Source organism: Salmo salar, chromosome ssa09, assembly GCF_905237065.1.
Source record: "Salmo salar chromosome ssa09, Ssal_v3.1, whole genome shotgun sequence".
NCBI lineage: Eukaryota > Metazoa > Chordata > Actinopteri > Salmoniformes > Salmonidae > Salmo > Salmo salar.
In genome coordinates this window covers 96,254,185-96,264,579 of record NC_059450.1, presented here as the reverse complement: position 1 = coordinate 96,264,579, position 10,395 = coordinate 96,254,185, and positions in this window count along the sequence as shown.

The window sequence follows — 10,395 nt, the reverse complement described above, 5'->3', positions numbered from 1 at the left end:
AAACAATAAATTGTACCTCCTCACAGTACGTAACACTACAAGTTCCCATCTTCTTGGTGGACATCCTGTCACTCTTGTTGGTCAGGCCACAGATTTTCGACAACATCACATCTGATGTTTTCCCTTGCGAAGCACCGGGGAGAACAAATCCTTGCGTGGCGCAACCATCCCCTGCAATGATCGCCTGTGATGTCCTCACAAGCAGCATTCATGGCATCGAACAGAGACATCTGATCTTGTGCCCGATAGTCATATACTTTCCACCAAAAATCTCTTCTATCAGATTCAGGAATGGGGAGGATGGTGGAAGGAACTCCATGGTTATCCTTTCTCGAGCAGCAAACCATTCCCTAACGATGTTGGTTCGGTGGAACCTGACATTATCCCACACAATTGCATAATTTGGCAAATCTGGTCTAACTAAACCTCTTTGGTGTTCTGGTGTTAGGTCTCTGTAAAGTGTATTTAGGAAGGCCAGGAGAAGTTGGGGTGATATAGGGCCCAATGTGTGGAATATGTGTGCTCACACCATTCTCAGAAATGGCAGCACACATTGTAACATTCCCTACGTTGACCTGGTGTGCCAATTGTGGCTCGGTGTCCAATGAGATTGCGGACACGTCTCCTGCCTTTGGCCAGATTGAACCCAGCCTCGTCCAACAAAAACAAGAATGTGGGTCATTTCATGTCCTTCCAGCTCCATCATTCTATATATAGTAACACAGAAACTAAATATAAAGTTAGTTTTACATAGCCTATTCTGTAATCAGACAGTTTAGTAAAGTAGAAATGTTTTCTGTTCTTATGGTTATCTACAACTTCAAGAAGTATATACAGGCATCATTGAAGTACAGTAAAACTCCCTGTACAATATACCATGTTCACACCAGTGATTTACCTGGACATACTGGTACCTCAGCTCCTACCAGGACATACTGGTACCGCAGCTCCTTCACTCCGTCACTATTCCTCTCAAATGATTTTTTTTTTAGATTTTTGTTTTTCAAAACTCTGTCTATAGTGGAAATGCTGACAGAATTGATATTTGTGAAGATATTGTTGTTATTTATGATTACACTTCGGATCTCTTAGCCTGATGGAATTGTTGGCTATGACCATGTTGTTGGCTATGACCCTGTTGTTGGCTATGTGTCACGTTCTGACCTTAGAATGAGGTCCTTTTACCATAGTTGATTGGTCAGGGCGTGACAAAGGGGTGTTTTTGTCTATGTATTTTGGGTTTTCTGTTTTCTATGTGGGTTGTCTAGATTGTCGTTCTATGTTGTATTTTCTATGTTGTGGCCGGGTATGGTTTCCAATCAGAGGCAGGTGTTTTTCGTTGTCTCTGATTGGTAGCCATACTTAGGCAGCCTGTTTTTCATGGGGTTTTGTAGGTGGTTGTTTTCTGTTCTAGTCTAAGTACCTGACGGGACAATTACACTATGACCGCGTTGTTGGCTATGACCACGTTGTTAGCTATGACCATGTTGAAAATGTCTTGTTCTTGCTGATGGCTGAATACTGCTGCTCTGCTACCAGCATGAGGTCATTGTGCAGTCCTATAAATGACATGTAGAATTCACAAATAGATCACGGTACAGATAGTACATTGTATTAAAATTGTGCTGTATAACTGTAAATTCCTCATACATATCTTACGGTACATTGTGATTTTCAGACTTGCATTTACCTTTACAATAGTTGCTGTATTGTTGTGAATGAAATGCTGTAACAAAAGTAAAGGACGAGTACATATTTGCATGTTTTCCCTACGGAATGTTTGCACAATTGATGACACTGTGGACCTGTTTTACATTTGGCTGTACTCTCCGACCAGCCTCTTCCATTGTCAGACCATGGTTTATGACACTGTGAAACTGTTTACAATAAGGCTGTACTCTACGACCAGCCTCTTCCATTGTAAGACCATGGTTTATGGCACGGTCCACAATTGTGGCTCGGATTTCATCAGGGACTCTTATTCTTTGCCTTCTACCTCTTCCTCTATGTCTCCCCCCCACCACCACCACCACCCCCAACACCACCACCACCCCTAACACCACCACCACCCCCACACATTCTGACACATCTTCCTCTATTATGTCTTCCCCTAACACCACCACCACCCCCACCACCCCCACACATTCTGACACATCTTCCTCTATTATGTCTTCCCCTAACACCACCACCACCCCCACGCATTCTGACACATCTTCCTCTATTATGTCTTCCCCTAACACCACCACCACCCCCACCACCCCCACACATTCTGACACATCTTCCTCTATTATGTCTTCCCCTGACACCACCCCCCACCACCACCATCACCCCCCCACCACCCCACCATCACCCCCACGCATTCTGACACATCTTCCTCTGTCTTCCCCTAACACCACAACCACCACCACCACCGTCACCACCCCTACCACCACCACCCCCACCATCCCCAACACCACCACCACCACCCCCACGCGTTCTGACACATCTTCCTCTATTATGTCTTCCCCTAACACCCCCACCACCACCACCCCAACACCCCCACCACCACCCCCAACACCACCAACACCACCACCACGCATTCTGACACATCTTCCTCTATTATGTCTTCCCCCACCACCCCCAACACCACCACCACGCATTCTGACACATCTTCCTCTGTCTCCCCCTAACACCACCCCCCCACCACCCCTAACACCCCCACCACCACCACGCATTCTGACACATCTTCCTCTATTATGTCTTCCCCTGACACCACCCCCACCACCACCACCACCCCCATCACCCCCACGCATTCTGACACATCTTCCTCTGTCTTCCCCTAACACCACAACCACCACCACCACCCACCACCCCTACCACCACCACCCCCACCATCCCCAACACCACCACCACCACCCCCACGCGTTCTGACACATCTTCCTCTATTATGTCTTCCCCTAACACCACCACCACCACCACCCCAACACCCCCACCACCACCCCCAACACCACCAACACCACCACCACGCATTCTGACACATCTTCCTCTATTATGTCTTCCCCCACCACCCCCAACACCACCACCACGCATTCTGACACATCTTCCTCTCTCTCCCCTAACACCACCCCCCCCACCACCCCTAACACCCCCACCACCACCACGCATTCTGACACATCTTCCTCTATTATGTCTTCCCCTAACACCACCACCACCCCCACCACCCCCACACATTCTGACACATCTTCCTCTATTATGTCTTCCCCTGACACCACCACCACCCCCACCACCCCCACACATTCTGACACATCTTCCTCTATTATGTCTTCCCCTAACACCACCACCACCCCCACGCATTCTGACTCATCTTCTTATTTCTCTTCCACGAGCATGTAGCTGCTGTTCAGGGTTGTGATGTTTCTCCATGTTCAAAAATGGTTGTGCTATGGGAAAGCTCCACATATATGCTTCCAAACTTGATTGGTTGATTGGTAAGATTGTGATTCCTAATTCATTACTATGTCACCTGGCAGGTAATTTGCCAATTTAGCAGACATCACAAACATTCCATGCCATAGATATTTATGGAATATACACTGCTCAAAAAAATAAAGGGAACACTTAAACAACACATCCTAGATCTGAATGAAAGAAATAATCTTATTAAATACTTTTTTCTTTACATAGTTGAATGTGCTGACAACAAAATCACACAAAAATAATCAATGGAAATCCAATTTATCAACCCATGGAGGTCTGAATTTGGAGTCACACTCAAAATTAAAGTGGAAAACCACATTACAGGCTGATCCAACTTTGATGTAATGTCCTTAAAACAAGTCAAAATGAGGCTCAGTAGTGTGTGTGGCCTCCACGTCCCTGTATGGCCTCCCTACAACGCCTGGGCATGCTCCTGATGAGGTAGCAGATGGTCTCCTGAGGGATCTCCTCTCAGACCTGGACTAAAGCATCCGCCAACTCCTGGACAGTCTGTGGTGCAATGTGGCGTTGGTGGATGGAGCGAGACATGATGTGCTCAATGGGATTCAGGTCTGGGGAACGGGGGGGCCAGTCCATAGCATCAATGCCTTCCTCTTGCAGGAACTGCTGACACACTCCAGCCACATGAGGTCTAGCATTGTCTTGCATTAGGAGGAACCCAGGGCCAACCGTACCAGCATATGGTCTCACAAGGGGTCTGAGGATCTCATCTCGGTACCTAATGGCAGTCAGGCTACCTCTGGCGAGCACATGGAGGGCTGTGCGGCCCCCCAAAGAAATGCCACCCCACACCATGACTGACCCACCGCCAAACCGGTCATGCTGGAGAATGTTGCAGGCAGCAGAACGTTCTCCACGGCGTCTCCAGACTCTGTCACGTCTGTCACGTGCTCAGTGTGAACCTGCTTTCATCTGTGAAGAGCACAGGGCGCCAGTGGCGAATTTGCCAATCTTGGTGTTCTCTGGCAAATGCCAAACGTCCTGCACGGTGTTGGGCTGTTAGCACAACCCCCACCTGTGGATGTCGGGCCCTCATACCACCCTCATGGAGTCTGTTTCTGACCGTTTGAGCAGACACATGCACATTTGTGGCCTGCTGGAGGTCATTTTGCAGGGCTCTGGCAGTGCTCCTCCTGCTCCTCCTTGCACAAAGGCGGAGGTAGCGGTCCTGCTGCTGGGTTGTTGCCCTCCTATGGCCTCCTCCACATCTCCTGATGTACTGGCCTGTCTCCTGGTAGCGCCTCCATGCTCTGGACACTACGCTGACAGACACAGCAAACCTTCTTGCCACAGCTCGCATTGATGTGCCATCCTGGATGAGCTGCACTACCTGAGCCACTGAGCCACACTAGAGTGAAAGCACCGCCAGCATTCAAAAGTGACCAAAACATCAGCCAGGAAGCATAGGAACTGAGAAGTGGTCTGTGGTCTTCACCTGCAGAACCACTCCTTTATTGGGGGTGTCTTGCTTATTGCCTATAATTTCCACCTGTTGTCTATTCCATTTGCACAACAGCATGTGAAATGTATTGTCAATCAGTGTTGCTTCCTAAGTGGACAGTTTGATTTCACAGAAGTGTGATTGACTTGGAGTTACATTGTGTTGTTTAAGTGTTCCCTTTATTTTTTTGAGCAGTATACATGTATGTCTGACTGATTTGATAAAATAAAAGCTTCTATGTTCAGGACCTGACAAATATAAAAATGTATTTTGATTTGTTGAACAATTTTTTTGGTTACTACATGATTCCATATGTGTTATTTCATCGTTTTGAAGTCTTCACTATTATTCTACAATGTAGAAAATAGTCAAAATAAAGAAAAACCCTTGAATGAGTAGGTGTTCTAAAACTTTTGTGTTTGTGTGTGTTTAGTCTGCTTCTACCAGCAGAAAGGGACTTGCGGTCTGAAAGAGGAGATAAAACAGCCTAAGTTTGTTCCTCTTTGGTGAGCGTTCATCCCTCTCTGACATCATGGTTCCGTTAGCACACAATTGGCTGGCGCTGGCCGGGTCTAACTGGGCATGACCAGGTGCTTATATCAACAGGATATGATGTATCCTCCGCTACATAATATTTAATGACACTGTAAGGGATATTTAGCTTTTATATTTTCTTCACTCACACATTTTACATTTCTGTAAGAGTCAACAACATCGAAGCAATGACAGATTTGTAGTAACAAGCTGTAGAAATAGTATGAGAGAGAGAGAGAGAGAGACTGTAGTGGGTCATTATGCCAGTGGTATGTCATTGTTAGACAGACAGGCAGACCACCGCCTGGTATTAACAGCATAGTGCCTCTGCTTCACAAAATACTGCTCAGCTGCAGTCACAGGTTACGTCCCAAACGGAACCCTATTCCCTACATTGGTCACTGCCTTTGACCACGGCCCATAGGGTTCTGGTCTAAGGTAATTCCCTATTTAGGGAATAGGATGCTATTTGGGATGCAGTCTCTGTAGTCAGAGCAGAGCCCACTGTGGAGATCAGACCAACAGCTCCATATCAAAACACAGAGAGGACAGAGAGAGGAGATAGGATAGAGAGGACAGAGAGCGGAGAGAGGACAGAGAGAGGAAATAGGACATAGTGTTGACACAGTGAAAGGATCTTGATGACAGAACTCAAAAACCCACACAGTGACAGGCTGCAGGCTGGCAGCTCAGCATTATCAGTTGATTTGATGTGAGATGTGTCCTTTGCTCATTCTAATGAATGATGTGTGAAAAGACCAGTGAAATCATAGCACAGTGGGAGTTCTGTAAAATAGTAGGTGGAAAGGATGAGATCCATTCTGTTCTACTTCACATCGCACAATTACATTTTTTTTATAGTAAGTGTGAGAAAAACAAGAGCAAGGCGATATAATGGAGGCTGTTTATGTGTTTCAGCATGAGGCCTTTCTAATACCAGTCATGTTTCAAATGTATTAAACAGCAGGTGGAAAGCCTTGCTCCAGTCTCATAAATCATCATTTATATAGAGCAAATAAACATCTATCATGCCAACATGTACTGACAGGTTAACATTATAAACAATCAGAAGTCTCATGGTTGTCACGCCAACATGTATTGACAGGTTCATTTACATTTACATTTTAGTCATTTAGCAGACGCTCTTATCCAGAGCGACTTACAGTAGTGAATGCATACATTTCATACAAAGAAATTCTCCGTACTGGTCCCCCGTGGGAATCGAACCCACAACCCTGGCGTTGCAAACACCATGCTCTACCAACTGAGCCACACGGGACCACGTTGTAAACCATCAGAAGTCTCATGGTTGTCATGCCAACATGTATTGACAGGTTCACATTATAAACCATCAGAAGTCTCGTGGTTGTCATGCCAACATGTATTGACAGGTTCACATTATAAACCATCAGAAGTCTCGTGGTTGTCACGCCAACATGTACTGACAGGTTAACATTATAAACCATCAGAAGTCTCATGGTTGTCATGCCAACATGTATGTCTCTTCTTACACCGAACAGCTGATCATAACTGGCAGTCTGCTCCATGAAACACACACACACACACACACACACACACACAGACACAGACAAACACACACACACACTGACTCCCACAGTAAGGAAATACCAAATCTGGTCATATTGAAATCACTGTCCTGGCCTCACTGAGAATTTGTTACTGTTGTTTGAGTCTTATCTCAGTTTCTTGAGGTCACATAATTCACCCTATTCAGTGCACTACATTTGACCGGGGCCAATAGGATTCTGGTCAAAAGTAGTGCACTGTTTAGAGAATAGGGTGCCATTTGAGACGAAGCCTTGCAGTCCAATTTCTCTGTGCTCTGGCCTCTGTTACATTTCCAACCATATTCCTTTTATTAGGACCACATGATTAGGACCACATCTGATTCACATTAAAACTTCCACAACAGGATCCAGGTTCCATCTCGGAATGCCATGGAAAAGTTGTCTTTTTTTATTGTCATTTTTTTCATCCATCCTTCCACTTGGACTTAAAAGAAATTATAATTCAGACAGAGAGAGGGAACAGTAGCTGTAACTGTCTGTCTGTGAGTGGAGGTTGGAGTGAAGAAGAGGATGGTAACAGCAGTAAGCCTTGTCCAAGCCAGAATGGACCATAGGGCAGGAGCATATCTCCTGTTTCTGTAGTGTCAGGCAGCTTTGATGGACACCCATGTACAGGACACTAGTATACACTTTGAATTAGTAAAAACAGTAGCATACTCAGTCTCTGTCATAAGGCCAACAGAACACGATCATAATAACACATAACAAATGGTATCAATAGGTATTAATTGCCAAGGAAACGAGATGAAGAGAACATCTTATGTAATGTTTCTTAAAATATATGTGTCTTCAGATTTAATATAGTAGCCATAACAATAACAACAATTCCTTGAGTTTTAAGGCCTGGGAAAGACTTGGGAAAGACCTGGAAAAGACCTGGGAAAGACATGGAAAATGCCATGGAAAGGCCTGGAAAAGGCCTGGAAAAGACCTGGGAAAGGCCTGGGAAAGACCAGTCTTGTCCAGTTCAGTATGAGTCAGTCCTTTCCTGTTCTGTCCAGTATTCAGTATGAGTCTGTCCTGTTCTGTCCAGTATTCAGTGTTCAGTATGAGTCTGTCCTGTCCTGTTCTGTCCAGTGTTCAGTATGAGTCAGACCTGTTCTGTCCTGGCCAGTGTTCAGTATGAGTCTGTCCTGTTCTGTCCAGTGTTTAGTATGAGTCAGACCTGTTCTGTTCTGTCCAGTGTTCAGTATGAGTCTGTTCTGTCCTGGCCAGCGTTCAGTATGAGTCTGTCCTGTTCTGTCCAGTGTTCAGTTTGAGTCTGTCCTGTTCTGGCCAGCGTTCAGTATGAGTCTGTCCTGTTCTGTCCAGTGTTCAGTATGAGTCTGTCCTGTTCTGTCCTGGCCAGTGTTCAGTATGAGTCTGTCCTGTTCTGTCCAGTGTTCAGTATGAGTCTGTCCTGTTCTGTCCAGTGTTCAGTTTGAGTCTGCCCTGTTCTGGCCAGCGTTCAGTATGAGTCTGTCCTGTTCTGTCCAGTGTTCAGTATGAGTCTGTTCTGTTCTGTCCTGTCCAGTGTTCAGTTTGAGTCTGTCCTGTTCTGTCCAGTGTTCAGTATGAGTCAGACGTGACCTGTTCTGTCCAGTGTTCAGTATGAGTCTGTCCTGTTCTGTCCAGTGTTCAGTATGAGTATGTCCTGTTCTGTCCTGGCCAGTGTTCAGTATGAGTCAGCCTGTCTGTCCAGTGTTCAGTATGAGTCTGTCCTGTTCTGTCCAGTGTTCAGTATGAGTCAGACCTGTTCTGTTCTGTCCAGTGTTCAGTATGAGTCTGACCTGTTCTGTCCAGTGTTCAGTATGAGTCTGTCCTGTTCTGTCCTGGCCAGTGTTCAGTATGAGTCTGTCCTGTTCTGTCCAGTGTTCAGTATGAGTCAGACCTGTTCTGTCCAGGCCAGTGTTCAGTATGAGTCAGCCTGTCTGTCCAGTGTTCAGTATGAGTCTGTCCTGTTCTGTCCAGTGTTCAGTATGAGTCAGACCTGTTCTGTTCTGTCCAGTGTTCAGGATGAGTCTGTTCTGTCCTGGCCAGTGTTCAGTATGAGTCTGTCCTGTTCTGTTCAGCGTTCAGTATGAGTCTGTCCTGTTATGTCCAGGCCAGTGTTCAGTATGAGTCTGTCCTGGCCAGTGTTTCGTATGAGTCTGTCCTGTTCTGTTCAGCATTCAGTATGAGTCTGTCCTGTTATGTCCAGGCCAGTGTTCAGTATGAGTCTGTCCTGGCCAGTGTTCCGTATGAGTCTGTCCTGTTCTGTCCAGTGTTCAGTATGAGTCTGTCCTGTTCTGTCCTGACCAGTGTTCAGTATGAGTCTGTCCTGTCCTGTCCTGGCCAGTGTTCAGTATGAGTCTGTCCTGTCCTGTCCTGGCGAGTGTTCAGTATGAGTCTGTTCTGTCCTGTCCTGGCCAGTGTTCAGTATGAGTCTGTCCTGTCCTGTCCTGGCGAGTGTTCAGTATGAGTCTGACCTGTTCTGTCCAGGCCAGTGTTCAGTCTGTCCTGTCCTGTCCAGGCCGGTGTTCAGTATCACTCTGTCCTGTTCTGTCCAGGCCAGTGTTCTGTCCTGTTCTGTCCAGGCCAGTGTTCAGTCTGTCCTGTCCTGTCCAGGCCAGTGTTCAGTATCAGTCTGTCCTGTTCTGTCCAGGCCAGTGTTCAGTCTGTCCTGTTCTGTCCAGGCCAGTTCTATTAGTGAGTCTTGTGTTGTGTGTCACAGTGGATCACATGGATCAGACAGCAGTGGCGCATGTAACTATATGTGATTAACTTTGATTAACAGGAAGTCACAATGACACCACATCCTGTCTGTGTCCAGCTGCTGACACCACTCTGTCCTTGGTGCTGGGCTGGTTAAACTCTGATCAGTGTGTGTGTCCAGCTGCCCAGCCATGTTGTCATTCCATCACGTTGCCAACATTGTCCTGGTTCTGCCGATAAACATACATCTGCAGCTTGCATCCTTTCAGAGAGTTGAGTATGTCCTTCTCTAAAGTCTTGTTGCCTAGAGTGAAGCCAGGAGAGGAGGGGAATGCAAAATGGGGCCTTTTGTTCTTCTGAAAGGTTGTTGTGTACACTGGGGTGGGATAGCGAGCATGACATCAGGTGAGGAAGGTTGTTGTGTACACTGGGGTGGGATAGCGATCATGACATCAGGTGAGGAAGGTTGTTGTGTACACTGGGGTGGGATAGCGATCATGACATCAGGTGAGGAAGGATGTTGTGTACACTGGGGTGGGATAGCGATCATGACATCAGGTGAGGAAGGTTGTTGTGTACACTGGGGTGGGATAGCAAGCATGAAATCAGGTCAGGAAAGTTGTTTTTGTCTATATAACGTACCAGTCAAAAGTTTGGACACACCTACTCATTCAAGAGTTT